Source organism: Sinocyclocheilus anshuiensis, unplaced genomic scaffold (genome assembly GCF_001515605.1).
Source record: "Sinocyclocheilus anshuiensis isolate Anshui unplaced genomic scaffold, SAMN03320099.WGS_v1.1 scaffold117, whole genome shotgun sequence".
Lineage (NCBI taxonomy): Eukaryota > Metazoa > Chordata > Actinopteri > Cypriniformes > Cyprinidae > Sinocyclocheilus > Sinocyclocheilus anshuiensis.
Window position 1 is genome coordinate 991,316 of NW_015536624.1, and position 20,442 is coordinate 1,011,757.

Genomic DNA, 20,442 nt, shown 5'->3' on the forward strand with positions numbered 1-20,442 from the left:
TGTGTGTGTGTGTGTGTGTGTGTTCACTGCTGTGTGTGTGCACTTAGGATGGGTTAAATGCAGAGCACTAATTCCTAGTATGGGTAACCATACTTGGCCACATGTCATGTCACGTCACGTCACTAATGTGCTCTTTGGATCATTTTCAAGTCATCTGGATCATGATCAAGTCTTGTAACAACTTGTGGGCTCTAATCCAAGTCAGTTAAAATGATATTCACAACCCATTTCACTTGCATAATCTGACATATTTGGGTGAAGTGAGGTATTAGTAAGTAAGTCAATTTTATTAGAGCACATTTAAATTCAGCTTACAGTGACCAAAGTGTTGTACAAAGCAATCATAAAATACAGTAAAGTATAAAATGAAATATCAATTAAAATCCAAGATAACAATACTAATCCATAAATTAAAAATCAGGAAAGGTCATAGAACAAAGATGCGTTTTAAGTCTAGACTTAAAAATCGAAATAGACAGAGCACTCTTAATGTCATGTGGCAACTGATTACATAACCGTGGAGCAGCTACCGCAAAGGCTCTGTCACCTTAAACTTAAGTCGTGACCGAGGGACATATAAAAGAGCTTTATTAGCAGATCTGAGAGATTTAGGAGCTGAATTAAATTAGATAAGATAAGAAATGTATGATGGGGCTTGTCCATTAAGTGCTTTAAAAACAATCAACAAAATTTTGAATTGAATTCTAAAGGAGACTGGAAGCCAGTGGAGCGACACTAAAATTGGAGTGATATGATCACGTATTTTTGCACCAGTTAACAATCTGGCCGCTGCATTCTGGACCATCTGCAAACGAAGATTGAGGAAGACCTAGGTATAAGGAATTACAATAGTCCAATCGTGATGTGATAAATGCATGAATAACTTTTTCCAAGTCTTGAAAGGAAAGTGTTGATTTAAGTCTAGAAATGATTCTCAATTTATAATAGCTGTTTTTAACAACTGAGCTCATTTGCTTTTCAAGGCAAAGCTCAGAGTCAAAAATAGCACCTACATTTTTTGCATGTGACTTAACATATGGAGTGAGACTGTCTAAGTTACTAACTATAGAGTTTCTGGTTTTAGAGGGACCAAAAATAATCACCTCAGTTTTTTCATTATTTAGCTGGAGCTAATCCAAATTTTAATGTCTTTCAGACAGTCCATAAGAGGCTGCAGAGAATTTCTAGATTTTAATGGAACGTATAAGTGGAAGCATGTACAGATTAAAAAGTAATGGCCCCAGAATGGACCCTTGAGGAACCCCACAAGGGAGAGAAACTGATGATGAGGAAAACTGGCCGATAGCCACTGAAAGTGTCCTGGATTTAAGATATGACTTAAACCACGATAATGCCATATCCTTAATACCTACCCAATGTTCAAGGCGTGACAAAAGGATGTCGTGATCAACTGTGTCAAAAGCGGCACTTAAATCCAATAAAATCAAAACTGCATTTTCACCAGAGTCAACCGCAAGTAGCAAATCAATGATCACTTTTAGTGATGTATTAATGATTTATTGTATTCAACAGAAGAACAAATGTAGGAGTGAGGTGATTTTGGAGGCGGGGGTTATTTGAACATTGAAGTTGTGGAGCTTGTTTTTGATAAAAAGATACATTTATTAAAAAAAAGAAATGTTTTGTATATATAGTTTATGAATAATTGTAGAAGTTTAGCAGTGAACGTGCTGTGTGAGCAAATGAAGTATATTGTAAAAAAAAGTCTAAAAAAATGTAAAAACGAAAATTTGTTTGTTTGTTTAATACGTTTATTATTGCAATGAAAAACAGAGACCTGTATGAGCAAACATTAAATATATTTTACTTTTTTTTTTAAAAGTTAAGTTCATTATTTTAATTTATTTATGTAATGTAAATAACATGTTATGCTGTAATGAAAAAGCAGTTGCTTATCTGTGCAAATTTTAAATATGCATAAAAATATTTATAAAAGAAAAGTTTTATTTATTTTATTATTTATTCATCCATGTTCATTAACGTGCATTACATAACATTAAATATATTTTACTTTAAGTTAAAAAACTTCTTTAGTGAAATCTATTTTTAATAATGAATTTATTTATTCAACTAATACATGTTTGTTGCTGTATTGAAAAAAAAAACATTTGTATAAGCAATCATGAAATATATTTAAAATACTGTTTAAAAAGTGTATTAAAGACCAGTTTTATTCATTTATTAATGAATGTAATACATATTTATTTTTTTAATGCTTTGGTAACATTGTGCTATTCTACAGTCATGCAATTAAAGCTCATTTGAAATTAACTTAATTGAATCTAATATGATTTCGTTTTTAATACAATCCATGTTTTCTGTGAAGTTTATTGTGTTTCTGAAAACTTTCTTGGTTTTGCATCATCAGTCCATTTGTCATTTAAAACTTGCAAACGAGCTGAGTGGGCTGATATATGACATTGTGTGGTTTTGTTTTTGGCACCAAGAGTGACTGGAGTGAAATCTGGCTGCTGATCAGATAGGATTCGCAGCTCCGTTTGCACCGTCTCTCTCTTCTTTCCAGGAAGTCAGAGTTTCATCATATGTTCGGTGAAAAGGGAAACTCACAGAGGAACTGTCTATGCTAAGAACAGACATTCAGAGCAGAACGCAGAGGTTAATGTGAGAATTTAAAAGAATTACAAATTGATCTGAAAGGAAACACTGGTGCTTTAAGAAATTTGCACAACAAAGAGTGTTGGAATAGTTAGAGTCTTCTGTGTGTGTGTGTGTGTGTGTGTGTGTGTGTGTGTGTATTCTCCTGTGTGTCTATACTCAATGTTACTTTCAACATCTTTTCAGTAGCGTCTGCCTCACCTGGAGAAAATCTAGCTCAGGTGAGCAGAATAACCCTGAACACTGTCTGCTAAAAGCCCTAAAGGGGCTCATTACAAGAGATTGGGCAACCCTGAGTGACATTATTGTTATTTCACCTGATGATTGTGATGGTGGTATCAGGTGACTCTGCGATGCCTATTATAATAGAAATAAAGTTTTAGTCAAATGTAAGCCTGCTAAGTGTGTCATTTTACACACTTGATGTTAAAATACTTTCACCTATCCTGGATTAATATGCAAAGACAATTGGGTTGACAAGTGGGTTGTTGGTTACTTTCCCCCAAAAAAAGTGTGGATCTTTTTTTTTTTTTTTTTTGGTGACGCAAATTACACATTTCAGCTTTAAAATGTGGGGGGAGAAAATTACTCTGTAATGAATTATTCTGTTTTGGCATCTATTATTCTTAACATTTGACATTTCATTATATTCTATTCAAGAAATGTGGTTCTCTATATGAACAAACATTAAATATATTTTAATTTTAAAAATAACATTTCTTTAAAGTTTTCATTCTCATTCATTCATTCATTCATCCATGTACAGGTAATACATGTTTATTAGTCTGTATGAGCAAAAAAAATATTACATATTTATTATTATGTATTTATTATTACTACACACTAAAAAATGCTGGGTTATTTCAACCCAACTTTTGGGTTAAAAATTGAATGTAAAAATTTAGTCCATATTTGACCCAAAGTTGGGTTGAAACAACCCAGCATTTTTTAGAGTGTATTATTTATATTTTATTCAAGACATTGAATATGAAGTAAATAACTACAAACTTGAATCAGTGATTATCGGTGAAAATCTATAAAGCTGCATAATCTAATACAAAAGCCAAACAGTTATTTACAGTTTATTCTAGTAGTTTATTGTGTTATAATATCTTGTGCATTATTTACAGATATTTTGTATGTTAAGTTAACATATTAACAAGGGTACATAATTGTTCAGATTATTTCAGTTAATTTGTTCAAATAAATTATCTGACACACAGTAAATGGACATTGTATAATAAAAAAAATAATAATAAAAAAATCCATTCCATGGTGGTAAAGCTCATTTCTGAGCCTAAAGTAAAGGCAACTATAGGTGTAGGGGTGAACACGGGGTTAGGAAGTCATTTTGATAGAGTTTGCCATTGTAAAGTGTTTGAAGGACCCATACAAGCACACAGGGGGTCAGGGGCATTTTGGGAAATAACAAAAGAGGGACGTCTGAATTAGGAGCTGGGTAACTTAGATTTGGAGTTTCCATGGAAACACTGGTTGGGAACGACAGGCAAGACTGGGAAACATCTGCTTGTGTCTGCTTTCTGTTCAGCTTTTGTTACTGAATGCCGAAGAGGGGAACCAGTTATTAGGAGTTTCATTTGCAGAATTTTCTTACTCGTTTTAACAGCATGAGTCAAGCAGATGACACATTTGTTTTATAGATGTTTTCTTTACAGGTGAATCAATAAAGTGAGGTTAAACTAAGGTAAGAGGCAGGCTTGACTGTATAAGGGCAGGGGACTTATGGGAAGTGTGACATCATTGAAGAGTGATTGTTTATCTGCGGACACATGACTGCAGCTAATTTTGATGCATGATGTGTAATAAAAGCCAGGAATCAGTTAAGTCAGGCAACAGTCTCATGAACCACCAAAATAAAATAAAAAAAAAACAATTATTGCAATTTAAAATAACAGTTTTATATTTTAATATACTTTCAAATAATTTATTCCTGTGATCAAAGCTGAATTTTCAGCATCATTACTCCAGTCTTCAGTGTCACATGATCTGTCAGAAATCATTCTAATATGCTGATTTATAATCAGTGTTGGAAACAGTTGTGCTGCTTAATATTTTTTGGGACCTATGATACTTTTTTTTTTTTTTAGGATTCTTTAATAAATAAAAAGTTGAAAAGAACAGTGTTTATTAAAAATATCAATTTTGTATTACAATACGCTACTATTCAAATGTTTGGGGATCAGTAAAAAAAAAATTCTTTCTTTTTTTAAAAGAAATTAATACACTCTAAAAAATGCTGGGTTAAATATAACCCAGCGCTGGGTTAAAAAGGCATTTTTTTAGTGTGTGTGTATGTATGTGTATATATATATATATATATATATATATATATATATATAATGCTGGCACTCGGAAACCCTACATATTTAAATCTTACATATGTATTTCTCAATTGTTCTATAGTCTGGAAGGTGAAAAAGAAAATGCATCTGATGTCTTATCACTCAGGTCTGTAGCTCAAACAGTGTGGGCTAAACTCACACTGTTGCACCAGAAGTTCAAACTTAGGGTTAGAGATTTGCTCGAACTCCCAGGGAACATTACATCACTTTCGTTCACTCTCCGTCCCTTCCAAGAAGACCTTTAAAACCTGTCTGCCTCTCTGCTGCATTATGGCCATGTATCTCAGACCGGAGAGACAGGGTGGGGGGTTTCCCAGGGGACGGGGCTGTATTTTGGGCAGGTGATGCGATCCGTTCTCCTCTCTACCCTCCAGAGAACAGAGACAGTGGGAACACAGGGAGTTATGGGGCGGCTTTGTGCGGCCGTGGCATTGTACTCCGGGGTTCCCAGGATCAAACTTCAAACATCACCTCCTCATGCTGCTGCACTGTTGTTCTGCTGCACTCGCAGGACAACGAGAGCTAAGTACATTGGCTCTGAATGGAAGGAGGGAGATCAGCTCACTAAAACACTGCTTGCTCACGCTGAAACAGCATGTGAATTAAATAAGCACGGCTGAACCCGAGTCAGAAGTCTAACGTATCGATATGATCTCTTTATGTATGAGTCTGCTGTGATTTGTTTGCTCGGTTTAATGTCTGCTGCTTATGCCTCCGCATGCATTTCTGTTTCAACAGGTGCAGTCTGAAAGATTTCACTATTTGCATGCACTTTAATTTAGAACAACCAGACATTCTTAATAAGGTCTAAATTAGTGCGATACGTAGCAAAGCTGCCGTCTGGCCGGGTTAACAGTGGTTGTTGTGTGCTTCTTCGCCAGTTTATAATGCAGTGCTGTGACTTTGTGATGAGTCTGGCTGCTGCCGAGCACAGAATCCGGATCAGTTTGCCGCAGCTTTTGTGTGCTGCATGTTTTAGGTTTCCCTCTCTAACAAGAGCGCAATAGCGGCTTCCTTCATTTTTAAACGATGCGGTTTGACGTATTTCATGTAATAAGCCAAGATTAACAATAGCAGTTTATAATGGAGAGAATATAAAGGCTGCTGGTGTAACAATAGCACTTTTTGGGTCTTCTCAGGCGTCTGATTTCTTTGTCATTCATCAGAGAGAGCCTGAAATCCAGCCGTGGGAAAGACAAAACCAACTAAATGGATGAATGGCTTTCAAAGTTATTGATATTTTAAAATACAAATAGGCTGCGCATTTTCATTTGGGACACGATCAAAACGCTAAAAAGCGCCATCTAGTGGACAAATCAGACATGCGCGTCCAAACTTTAGTGATGAAACGTGTACATGATATTTATTCTAAGCCACCTAGTGGACAAACCAGGCAAAGAATACTATGTACCAGCAAAAAAAAAAAAACAGTATTTGGGCTGAATTTTTTTGAATGACGTTATTATTGATTTATTATCTAAAGGTTTATGCTTAAATTCTTGAAAATAGTTTTGTATGCTTTTTCAAAACGTTTTAAATGGATTATTTGGAATGGCTAGTAAAGGAAAATCAGCCAACAAATATCCATCATACATTTTCATCCTTAAGTATAAAAAAATATTACAAATATGAAATATTAAAATGCATGTTAATTCTATCTATCTATGATTAACATATTTTATGTTTATTTTTTAATATTCTTATTACCGATATTTACTTTTTTCCCCTTTTTGTTGTTATACCGTTCTTATATATTTTAAAATGTATTATACATTAAATGTGTTTATAATATTAATATTAAAATATATCACATTTTGGTCACTACACAAGTCCCATATTATATTTCTGACTTCTACTATTATATTCTACTATTATAAATAAATAAAAACTAAAATGTAACAAAAATACACAAATCTAAATAGTAATAAAAAAAATGACAAAAGCACGTAACAAAATTACTAAAAAATTAAGCTAAAATTAAAACAGAAATTATAAAAAATAAAAGCCAATTCAAAATATGAATCAAATATAATAGTAAAATAGTCATATTTAAAAAGAAGAAATGCCAAAAGCATACAAAAATAAAATTAAACTAATAATTCTCATACTTCTATTTCTGACACTACTATTAATTTAAAATATGCTAAATAATGCATCCTCAGTACTTTTTCATCAGTGAAAACAAACTGCAAAATAGATCAAAATGGGAAACAATAAAGTGCTGATATTATGATGACTTCATGAGCTTCGCCCTGTCTGCTGTTAAAGGGTTTAGGAAGAGAGGAGCAGATGGCTTTAGCAGCTGCACACCTGTTACACTCAGAGAACTGAGTCCTTCCTTCCCGCTTCACACAGTGCATGCTGGAGGTCATGAAGATGATGAGCGTTCAGGAATGGCTCCGGTCTGCTCTCTCTGCTGCTGGACTCTCTGGAGAACGCGGACTATATGGAGGCCTGGGATCTGTGTCTGAGGTTACTGGAGCATCTGAGTTTGGATCTGATCGCTCAGGTGCAGTGTTTGCTGGAGGACCGCACGGTGTGCCTTCAGTTTCTGGGCTCGTTGTGGGCAGATGATCTCTCCACCTGGGCCTTTCTGATCATCTAGACCAGTGTTTCTCAACCCTGGTCCTGGGTGCCCCCCAACACTGCACATTTTGTATGTCTCCCTTATCTGACACACCTAGTTCAGTTCCTGGAGTTTCTTTTAATGAGCTAATGAGTTGAATCAGGTGTGTTTGATTAGGGAGACACACCAAATGTGCAGTGCTGGGGGGCGCTCAGGACCAGGGTTGAGAAACACTGATCTAGACCTTCAAGTCACTTCTACAAATCAGCGGAGGATGATTTTCCAGAAGATTTCACTGCAGAAAAGTCTTCTAACTGACTCCGATATCATCATACTCTGCTCAACATATATAAAAAAGAAAGGCTTAATTTGCTGTGCATTTTTGATTATTATTAATATGTGAAGTCAAAGATCAATCAAGAAAATGAACTTTGCACCTGTCAGCTCTATATAATTGTAATTTTCATAACGCTTGTATTCACGATAAACAGAGTAATATGAAACACAAATAAAGTGAAGGACCTTTAATCATCTCATGTTTACAATTTACCTCACAAAATTGTAAAAAGTACAAAACAAGTTAAATTAAATGTAAACATAGTAAAATGAAATATAAATACTGAATTAATAATTAATTATTTATAATTGTACACTATTTTAATGCAATTTTATTCAATATAAACATTAAATAATAAACTGAGGGATCTTTAAATGCTACATGTTTCTATGTTACTACAACTAAAATTTACTTCATAAAATTATTAAAAAGTGAATAAATGTAAAAACAGTAATGTGAAACATAAGTACTAAATTATAAATAATTATTTATAATTTAATGACTATTTTAAATAAAATGTTATTCAATTAAAACTGTCGTGTTAAAACATTAACTGAGAAACCTTTAAATGCTACATGTTTGTGTGTTAATACTAAAATGTAATTTATTAAATTATTTTAAAAGTAAATCAATGTAAACACGGACGGACCTTTAATCACCACGTTTCCATATTAATAAATCTAAAATTTACTTCACAAAATTATATATGAAAAATACAGCAAAAATATTGTTGACTAGTAGTTTTAAAAGATAAAATAAAATAATAAAACGTTTTACAGAAACCTGTGGGTAAAACTACATTTCCCATAATGCATCACTGCTCAGTTACGTGTCACGTCAAAAGGTTCTGTATGGAGTCAAAACAGGGCCACATATACTTGCAAAAGAATTGAAGTATTGCAAAAGAAAATAAAGTTTTGCAAATGAAAATGAAAGTATTAACTCACATAAGGTAACATTTTAACACAGAATATACAATATATAACATTTGTAATATCCACATTTTCCCCCCAATAATATATTTTTAAATTTGGATAAACAAAAATCACTGCAAACCCCTATAACTGTATGTGCCAGCTTTCGGATTTCAAATGCTGTAACGGGAGAAAATGTTTGTTGTGACTAGGGTTGGGAATCGAAAATCGATTCAAATTCCAGAATCGGATACTTCTTGTAAAATTACAATTTCGATTCCGCCTATCGATTCCCGTGTGCGTTTATATATATATAAGCTAACGTGTTGCAAAAGAGGTGTCACCACCAACATGACAACTCACTTTGACAGATCGTTAACACGTGAACACGATTCAAACTACAACGTGATTCTTTTCCTATTACAATAATTCATCTGTTTCAGTCCTCAACCTTTGACATGTGCGATCACAACAGATTTGTATATGATACGTTATCTCTTGGTTCTTCCTTGCAGCATTCTATTCACACCAGTGTGATCTGAAGCTGACCTAAAGAGAGCAGCTGTCATGCATATGAATGAGACCGCTTAACAAACAGTCTTTTCAACCACACAGTATCATTTATTTCTGTGTTACGAACATTCAAATAATCACAGAAGTACTGGGATGAAAGTTTATAGCGCGGATATAAACTCTGATGTGTACAGTAGCGATCAAAATAGAGTAAATCACCTTTCGAACGTAATTTGAATTTTTCATTAATAATATGCATAGCTAAGAACTTCATTTGGACAACTTTAAAGGTGATTTTCTCAATATTTAGATTTTTTTTTTTGCACCCTCAGATTCTAGATTTTCAAATAGTTGTATCTCGGCCAAATATTGTCCTAACATACCATACATCAATGGAAAGCTTATTTATCCAGCTTTCAGATGATGTGTAAATCTCAAAAAAAAAAAAAAAAAAGACCCTCATTACTGGTTTTGTGGTCCAGGGTCACATTTTTTAATCACGTTGGAATCGAAAAGAATCGGAATCGATAAATTTCAAACGATACCCAACTTTAGTTGTGAAGGAAAAAAGAAACTTACGTTGTCGTGTATGAACATTAAAGGTGGTAAATGCAATGACACCGAAGTTGTTTGATTCAGTAATGTTTTGTTCGTGAACAAATCAGGACGAATCACTTTTGCGTTGTCTCCATTGTGAGGCACATTGGTGATGGTTCATCATTTGTATTTGTCCTCTTTACAGAAACACTGAAATGCTACCACTCTTGATCATCTTCGCCATAAAGAAAGAGAGCATTATGAAATACTTTAAGGTGACAAAATGCAAAACATTAAGAAGATTATATATTTTATGTATTAAAAAAATCATCACATTTCTTAATTAATTGAATTGTTTAGCCTTAGTGTAAATGGTTATGGTAAAGATTGTTGTATGTCTATTTTTCAGAAAAAGCAGACTGACAGCAACAGTGGAGCCAGAATGGCATCACAAACTGCTGACAATGCTCAGGTAAGCTCATGATATTTGAATAATGATGATTCAGGTCAAAGAAAATTTTAGGTAATTGCTCATGTATGTGAAAAACAGCCAACGAAGACATGTTGACCTTGTAGATGAGTAAGTGCAAATGTACCAGTATTTTTTCCCCCACTCATTTAACAATACAAGTACTCACCTATGGAACACAAAAAGGTTTATCAGAACATTCACAATGTCTTTTTTAAACCATATAATGGAAGCATCAGAGACATTCAGTTGTCAAGCTCACAAAATAGAAAATAGTCTATATTGCTGGTGCACTATATTCACAGTCTTCTGAAATCTGTGTGAGAATCAGACCAAAATATAAGTAATTATTCCAACAATGGTTTTGCATATATATTCAAAGAATTTTAGTAAATAACTTCAGTCAGTTCCTCATGCAAAGCTAATGTATGGCTTTAGAAGACTTGAAATACAGCAAGTATGAACTACCTTTTTCCCACTATGATATTCATGTTTTTTTATTTTCATTTGGGCATCAGAGCACATCTTGAGTGAAATGGTGCATGTTACAGAATCTTACACGCTTTGAGTGCACTTTTGTTTAACTACGCATGGCACTGGCAGTATTATAAAATTCAATGCCATTTTGATAAGTGTCCTAAATTGTATTTTATTCAAGTGTACTTAATAATAATAATAATACATAGGCTATTTTAATGTTGCTACTGCCATTGTTCTAGGAAAGTAATCATACAAGCAAGAAAAAAAGAAAAGGGGCTTGGAACTAATGGACATGATTCACCAAAGGTTTGTTGCATTCTGATACATCACTGAATAAATTATTTATGGGTGCTGATGAAAAAGTATGTGTGGAATTTCTCTATAAAAACGTTCTGGAAAGAGCTGCTTTAAAATTCCACATCACTCTTTTTGCTCATCATTATGATTTACAATATAAAAAATTATGGTAAATATGGTAAAACCATGTACATTGGTGATCTCATATTAGCAATTAGATGACATTTTACTTTCATTTACTAAGGAAAGAACTAGCCTTTTTGTAAGGAAGAAGAGGGACGATCAAAAACACATCTGCAACAGGTATGAGACTTTCTAAGTAAAAGTGCATGTTATGTTGCAACATTGACTTCATATCAGATTTTAATTAAATCGAAAGCTTGTGGATACAAATTAAATCTGGAAATTTGTTCTTGTTGTTATTTGTTTACATTCTAATATTACTCAGTATTGCTAATATTACATGCAAGTTCTTTATTCATAGATGTTTAAGTAAATGCTTTATTGTAAGTGTATTATTGTTCTTATCACTTTCGCAGAGTGATGAAGGGCAAAGCCACACTTTTAGTTTCCGCTACAAATTCAAGAAACATGCCGTGTAGTGTGATACATCCAGGACTGTGCTTGATGCTCTTAATACAAACAAGACTTTCAGAAAGATTAAAGAAAACAACATGGATAAAGAAATAGTGATCCGGAGATCCAAAGGAGCAGTTCCTAGAGCGGCTGTGAAGACTGATTTCCCCTGCTGTCTTATTGAAAATGATGAGCTCTTAGATATAACCTTCATCAAAAATAGTGGAAATGTTCCTTCAAAGAAAAAAATAACTGGAAGGCTTTCATTCTCTAATGAACCAGAAAACATAGTAACCTTTAACATCAAAACAAAAGGAGGGAAGAAAGTGAAACCCTTAATGAAAAACAATGAGCTGAAGATGAAGGTTGATGATGTTTGTGTGTACGCATTCAAAGAAGACAAACTGAAGGCTGCTCTGCAGCGTGACGGACGATTCATCGATGCCATATTCAAGAAACACTGTGCACTTTCTGAGTTCGGGAGCGAGACAATCCATGAAATGTCAAGCACTGTAGAGCATCTTGATGGAAAGCATTTTGAAGTCATTGTTATCAGTGACAACAACCAGTCAGATAGCCAAAATGAGGTCTTGAGTGATGACAGCACTGACATGAATGAAGCTTCAGCTGCTGATTTGAAAGAAAATGTTGATCCTAATAAGCATCACGCCAACACTGAGCACGAAGAAACACAAAAGAGAAACACAATGAAATCCATAAATCATTCAACTAATTCTCCTAAAATAATTCCAGACTCTGAAGAGATTCTAGCAATTCTGCGTGATCAGCATAAAGATTTACTGAAGACTTTAAAGGAGCGCGAGAAACTAAAAGACAACTCTCCGGTCCAAATGTTCTTCAGAGCAGAATATGATAAAAACGTTCAGAGTTTCTCTGAGGTGAAGAAAGTGAAGCAGCTCACGAGACTCTCTGACTCTGTGTGTCAGATTCGAGTGGAGGGATCCGCCAGAGGAACCGGCTTCTTACTGTTTGACAGATTCATCCTCACCAATGCTCATGTTATTGGAGAATTTGACCCTTTCACCAGGAAGCTTTCAAAGACCTTCACCGCAGTATTTGGCTATGAAGATTTGGAAGCAAGGGAGACCAAGTGTGTGCCGGTTAAGGAACATGTTGCAGCGTACTATCATGGAAAGATCAACGTGGACAGGCATCTTGACTTTGCTCTTCTTGAACTAAAAGACGCTGATGAAATCGCTGATCCGTCCTGGATTGCTCAGTCGATACATTCATGCCCCCCCTCCTAACCGTGGTGGGATCTGCATTGTGGGACATCCAAGTGAAGGGGTAAAAAAAATTGAGCCTTGCTTCATCATTGGGAAAGAGAATCTACAAGAGGCTGCTGATAAACACACCTCTGAGAATGCCAATTTCATTCATGTGATGAGACAACAGTCTTTGGCAGAGAAATGGGAAATGCATGACAACCAGATCATTTATAACTCTTGCTTCTTTCATGGATCTTCTGGGTCTCCAGTTTTTGATGAAGACTGTTATCTGATTGGCGTTCACACCGGTGGCTATGCTTACAAAGGGGAAAATGTTAAAACTAGGAGCATTATGGAATATGCCTATTCCATGCAGCCTATCCTGGAAAGCATCATCACACAGGCCAAAGAACGTGAGAGATCTGACATCTTAAAATTGCTCTCTGAATATAAATCTTTTAATCTTAACTTGGAAGACACTGATGTGGACATGGAAGAAGAGCCACAAAATCAGGAAGATTTTATATGAATAATGGGACAGTACAGTTTTAAGCCCTGATTAATGCCACATCCATCTATTTGGATGAAATGCAAACCTTTTATTTATCTTGAGGTATTCATGCATGTTCAACATACAATTTCATTCAATAATGTATAAATTCTGTATGATCATTGGATGACTTTAGGCAAATGTCTCACTATTCATTCTTATTGGTTGCGAGTTTTTATTGTCATTTAACTGTTAATCCGGTTCTTGTGTAACATGTACATTCTATGTTTCATGTTATGGAGCAACCAGAAAACAAACTATATCCTGATCTCTGTTAGATCAGACAGCATTATTGTGTCTGTATAATTCCAAAGGATAAATTATATTTTGCTTAAATTACAGAAATCCTGAATACTATATTTTAAAGTGACAAAAATGCTGCTATTAATTATTTAATCTAATTTTATACCTGCACAACTTACTTTTTTCTGTAGAACACAAAATATAATAATAATAATAATAAATAGTTTGGAACAGCATAAGGATGAGTAATTCTTGACAGAATTGTTGGGTGAACGATCCATTAAGAGGTTAAGAATAAACATTGTTCTTAAATATTTTTGATTGCTCCAGCACTGTTCAATGCTGCAGACATTTGCACTTTCTGCTACTTTAGAAATAGGCCTACAGCTGCACATATACTCTGTATATCTTTTAATAAATCTTCTGTTTTATATTTTAATTTTTCTAACTTTTTGTATTTGTGCTTCATTTTTGCTATATGAAACAATCATGCTTAACAAAATAGTTTGGCTGCATTCTTGACTCAGAACAAAGACCTTTCAATTAATTGATATTAATATATAAATTAATATTGTGAACAGATTGTTGGTTTTTCTTAAGATTTATGCAATATGCAATAAAAGGCATACATCCTGCTGCTCATCTATAATAAATTAAAGAAACTCAGTTCTAAGCTGTCCCTTTAAAGGGGTCCTATTATGCTTTTTCACTTTTTCAACTTTAGTTAGTCTGTAAAGTTGCTGTTTGAGCATAAAAAAGTTCTGCAAAGTTACAAAGCTCAAGGTCCACTTCAAAAGGAGATATTTTATTTAACAGAAATCACTTTTCAAAAACTACAATGAACGACTCGTTTGGACTACAACGCATATTTTCCGGGATTTGTGATATCACAAATATCGACGAATGGGACGAGACCTGGTTGAGCTGCACTAGAGAAGGCAACGAGTGTTATCACTATGTCTGAGACACGCTAGCTTTCCCAAGGCAGACGAACTTAGACTGGTTACAATCATCCGGGTTTAAATCGTGCTCAAATTGATTTGATATTGACGCAATATTTACACTGAAGCTCCAACCTAGTATGAGAGCCTGTTCTAGTACACCCCCAAAACAAAATCAAGACTTTGTAAAAGAGCATAATAGGACCCCTTTAAATACCATGTAAGCAGCTGTAGTTCACTGAAGGTGCTGAGCAGTGAAGGTTGGTCTTCATGTAGAGGATCATTACCATGTGGCTGAAAATTTATTGAATACTTGAACAAGGGATTTTATCACCCAGATGCACGAGGTCTCACTGGGTCCTGCACTGCACTTCATACTCTAACCTGAGTGCCCTGCTTTGACCTCTCTGACCTTTCACCCTGAGGAGAACTTCCTGTGCTTCCTTCAATCATTCACAATCCTTCACATACAGCCCAATTAAGGACAACAAATGGCTGAAAATTAAATAGCACTGAGTGCTTCCAATTTCAGTATGTAATGCAAAGCAAAAGAAAGAAAAAAGAGATGAGATGAAGGCCAAACAGTGCGTAACGTAAATCACTGGGAGAAAATGTCCCATTTGTGTTATTCAGCTCAGCTTATTTAATCCAGAGGTAGACAGGCTTGATCATCCTACAGAGTTCAGTGCCAAACCTGCACCTGTCTGTCATTTTCAGATAATCCTCCTTGGTTTGGTGGTTCAGGTGCTAACTTCCACTGAACTTATGGATTCACAACATTTATTCTGTTGTATTCCAGATCCATTGACATGCATAGTTATGTCTTAGCTTATTATAGCCCGGTTATAAATTATATCATCACACAAAGCATTTACTGTTGAAAAACTACTATGTATGACCACAGACAAATAACTGACTCAAAAAATAAAATAAAAGTCATAAGTAAAAATAAAATAAATAATAATCAAGTAAAATCACCACCAGTTAGCTAGTTAAACTGCACCATAACCATACAGATGGGCTGAAAACAGCTGATAACTACAAATGCACTTAGATAACTAACTGGATACATCTATACTTACATTAAAGAAGCTATCATTCTGAATGTGAATAATATAAGTTATTTATTTGAAAAAGTGAAATATTTAAAATAATTTATTTTAACCACACTTGACAAAGTATATTGGCCTTTTCTTGACTCCTAAAGAACATGAACCTCCGTCTTTAGAAGTGTTTCATCATAAATTCTTGTACTTCAAATGATCTTTTCTGGGCGTGGACTGAAGAGCAGGAAATCAGATGATCGTCAGTGAGAAGAGCAGAAGAGAGGAAACCAAAGAAGAGAAAGAAATACAGACACCAGGCACGATCAGGTAATTATTATTGTTGTATCATTATAAACAATAATTATTATAATTTTTTTTTTTTCATATTTTACAAAACGAGTAAAATTACCATACTAACATGATTACAATCAACATTTCTTATTTTCTTTAAAACGCAGCTATTATTTTGGCAGGAAACCAAACACTGGGCGATTTTGGCCACGATTTGGTCATCTGAGACAAATTTTGAAAATCCTAAAAGATTCCTATAATCCTAGGCTAAAATCTGTAGTCTTTGACAACCGATATAAAGATATAAACGATCCTCATGACGAATTTGGGAAGATAGTTGGTGCAAACTTGGTAAGCAAATGCAAATTATTAGCAACACAACCACAGAGCTTGCAGAGCATCCTTACTGTGAATGATCAAACACAACTGAACCAACTAATTAGGATCTGAAGGAGCACTTGATAATTACGGACAGGTGTGTTTGATCATGGTTGGAACTGAACTCTGCAGGAAGGTACATCTCCAGGACCAGGGTTGGGCACCCCTGTCATAGGGGAACCACTTTAAGTGCTATATACTGTAGCACCTATCTTTAAATGTGTTAAACAGCGCCTTTGTCAAATGGTACCATGTAGAACCATAAGAGGAAACCCATTCTCCTCAGATTTTAGATATGTTACTCCACTCTCATATGTTTGCTATGAATGGGAATTTACTACAATGAGGTCAAAAAGTCTTGTGGTGGCGGCTCTGGAATATTTCCTTATAGGGGGGCCTTGGGGCAAAAAGGTTGAGAACCACGTTATCTTCAGGAAATACACTGTATTTTGAAATGTTGTAATCCTTTCACCAACTAAACTAAGAGAGACTAGAGTTAGAGAACCTTTTTTATCTTTTTTGTTTTGTCTCATAGTAACTGAGACTTGCCAAAGAAAAAATTAAGAGTGTGTGAAGAAGCTAACAAGAACAATTCATTAATTAAAATTGTCAGCAGAAAAATAAGAGTAGAATTTGACTACTTCTAGTGTTAAGGTAATATTGTTAAAAGGTGAGCTTAAGTTACAAGTCTTTCTCCTCGAAGCTCAGATCACCATTGTTTGTTCTATTCATAGATACAAAACATGTCTAAAGCATCACCCAAAAAACTGAAGCAGACTGAAATTTCGAGCTTCTTTTCGAGTGCTGTGACTCGCTTAGACTTATTTCCAATGGTAATGTTGTTGTCTCTTTCAGAAAAAGGAGGCTGCCACAGACAGTGAATCTGGGGAGTCATCAGAAGACAGTGTTCAGGTAAGGTTGTGATTGTCAGCAACGGTGGCTGTAATGAAGCGCACAATGACAAGGAATGGCACAGAAGTCTTTAATCATTAATCTAACTCAGAAACTCACATGGAGTAATACATAGATCACAACCAAAACTAAAGACGAGATCGGACACAAAACAATGAGGGCTTAAATACAGAGTAAGTTAATTAACTGGAACTAATGACAGGTGAAAACTAATCAGAAACCATGGAAACGAATGATCAGTAGGAACACATGCAACACGGAAAACAGGGAAAACCAAAATGCAAAGAAACTAAACTGGGGCACGTTTCCAAAACACAACCATGGTAGCAAGTTCTGTCGTTACTAAGAGAGTTCAATGGAACTTACAACCATAGTTAGCTACCGATGCTTTTGGGAAACGCACCCCTTACTGAGACAGTGATAGTGATCTTTGTTTTATAGTGTTTTAGGCCTATGAAACAAAAAGCTTTAGGTAACTTGTCACAATCTACAGCATAACCAGAGTACCTGAGGGTCATCAATATTCCAATATAAAAATCATCAGTTAGTCAAAAAGGAATCAGTAGCTTAATCCAAATGCCACCATATGATTTTTTTCATGAAATTCTCAAAGCCACAAATAAAGAGAAAAGCATCATGAACTAGACGACTTTAATATCTAATGTACAACAGCAGAATAGCTGGAATTGAAAAAAAAAAAAAAATCAATAGCATTCAGTTTCAACTGTAATAAAACATCACTGGTCACAGCAAATGTTTTTGACTGTTAATAGTTTCCATATTTGTTTCCCACCTCGTTAATAGACCATTAGTTTGTGATTTTAGCTTTGCTGCTTCATGCTGGGTGTGAAAAGCCATAAAACTGAAATTACTTGGCCTTTTAATGATTAAAAATATGATAAAAAGCTGTAGACAGTGGTAAGCCTGTATTAACATCACTGTTGACATTTTCTTAAGAAAAAAATTGATTATTCGTTTAAGAAAGAAGTTGAAGAGGGACCTTCAAAACATCTGCAGCAGGTAGATCACTTAAGCATTGATTACAAATTTCTTCAGTGGAATTAACTTGAATATTTGTGTACATAACAAATGTTTTTTCCCCTAATTTTAACAGGAAGCAGAAGTGAAAACACAATTTCCAGTATTGTTTTAATAGATTAAAGAGATTTTCAGTGTCATGTAAAACATCCATGACTGTGCTTGAGGCTCTTAATACAAGCCAAATGTTCAAGAATGAAAAAGACAAAAAGAAAAACAAGCAGAAAGAAATACTCATCCAAAGGTGTAAAGAAGGCGTTCCTACAGCAGCTGTGAAGACTGATTTTCCCTGCTGTCTTATTGAAACTGATGAGATCTTATATATAGACTTCATCCAAAAGGATGAAAATAGTTGTACAAATCGAACAACTGCAGATCCTTCACTCAGGAAAACAAGTATGCCTGAAACGTTAGTCACCTTCCAGGTTAAAAAAGAAGGAGGACAGAAAGTGCGACTCTTACTGAAGAGCAAAGCCCTGAGAAGAAGAGTACAATATGTCTGTGTATATGCATTCAAAGGAGAGAAAATCAAAACTGCTCTTAAACGTGATGGACGATTCAAAAATGACATTTTCAGGAAACACTGTGCGTTAAGTGATGAGTTAAAGCATGAATGGTCAAATCCTGTAGACAATCTTGACAGAAAGGCTTTCCAGTTAGTTGTTCTCAGTGATAAGAATCAGCCAGACAGTCAAGATGATTTGACTCCTGTCATGACTGAACCTAATGTAGCTTCAGATGCTGATGTGGCAGAAACTGCCGGCTCAAGTCAGAATCCCATCAACACCAGTGAGCAAGAAAAAAAACATGATGGAAACACAAAGTCCACAAATCCTTCAATTAAACGGTATGCCGCTAAACCTATTGCAGATTCTGCAGAGATTCTGGGAATTCTGCACGATCAGTTTCCAGTTTTACTGAAGCAATTAAAGCAGCGAGAGAAACTGAAGAACAAATCTGATGTCCAGAAGTTCTTCAGAGCAGAATATGGTAAAAGTGTTGAGAATTTCTTGAAGGTGAAGAAAGTAAAGCAGCTCATGAAGCTCTCTGACTCTGTGTGTCAGATTCGTCAGGGGGGTCTGCTTTAGGAACTGGTTTCTTGCTCTTTGACAGATACATCCTCACTAACGCTCATGTTATTGGAGAACCTACTGATGTTCCAAAAGTTAACGCTGGACAGTTCACAGCTGTATTTGGTTATGAAGACCTGGATTCAGAGGATAGCAAGCGCATACCAGTTGAACAACTCGCAGCTCACTCTTACGGAACGGATGATAAAGGAAGGTATCTTGACTATGCTCTTCTTGAGCTTGATGACATTGAAAACATTGCTGAGTATCCTAAATTGCTTGATTGTTACCGTCCAAATGCTCCTATTAACAGAGGACAGATCTGTATTGTGGGACATCCAGGTGAAGGGGTTAAGAAAATGGACCCCTGCTTCATCATTGAGAGAGAAAATCGAATAGAGGCTGCAAATAAACACAAAACTGAGAATCAACATTTAATTCATCTTATGAATGAGGCATGCTCGAAAGAGAAATGGAACTTTTTGGCAAATGAAAACCAGATCACTTATGACTCTTGTTTCTTTCACGGATCTTCTGGCTCTCCAGTTTTTGATGTAGACTGCAATCTGATTGGCATCCACACTGGTGGCTATAAGTACAAAACAGAAGGAGATAAAACACGGAACTTTATGGAATATGGCTTTTCCATGCAGCCCATCCTAGAAAACATCAGCGTACAGGCTAGGATGAAAGATTTGACAAATATCTTCAGTGTCATAGAAGCCTACAGCAATGTGTCTGGGACTGCAGAGCAACAGAATCAGATCGACATTGAGATGGAAAGTGCTGAAGAGTCTGAAGAGCTTTGAAGGAATCTGTTCACACCTCTGTGCTGCCATTTTTTTGTAGGGGGTGGGTGACTGTAAAACCTTCTGAGAGACCTAAACATCAGACTGCGATTTGTCAGTGTCATTATGGGTTTTCACTTTTCATATAATTTTTTAGAGATGATTGAGTGGTCAAAAGTTATGTTCTGTTTCTCTTATTTTTGATTAATGTAAAGTCATGTATCTCACCTGCAGATCTGACTCATGCCAAGAGAGCAGAACAGTGAA

General features: G+C 35.2%; 1 long non-coding RNA gene and 1 pseudogene across 1 annotated transcript; both read left to right on the top strand.

The window, feature by feature from the left end:
• Nucleotides 1–20,214, top strand: part of LOC107704858 (protein FAM111A-like) — a 22,750-nt pseudogene extending 2,536 nt beyond the window's left edge.
• Nucleotides 17,219–18,451, top strand: LOC107704178 (uncharacterized). Its single transcript, XR_001635913.1, has 3 exons — nt 17,219–17,279; nt 18,237–18,299; nt 18,394–18,451. It is a non-coding gene; the product is annotated as an uncharacterized LOC107704178 (long non-coding RNA).
• Nucleotides 20,215–20,442: the final 228 nt, after the last annotated feature.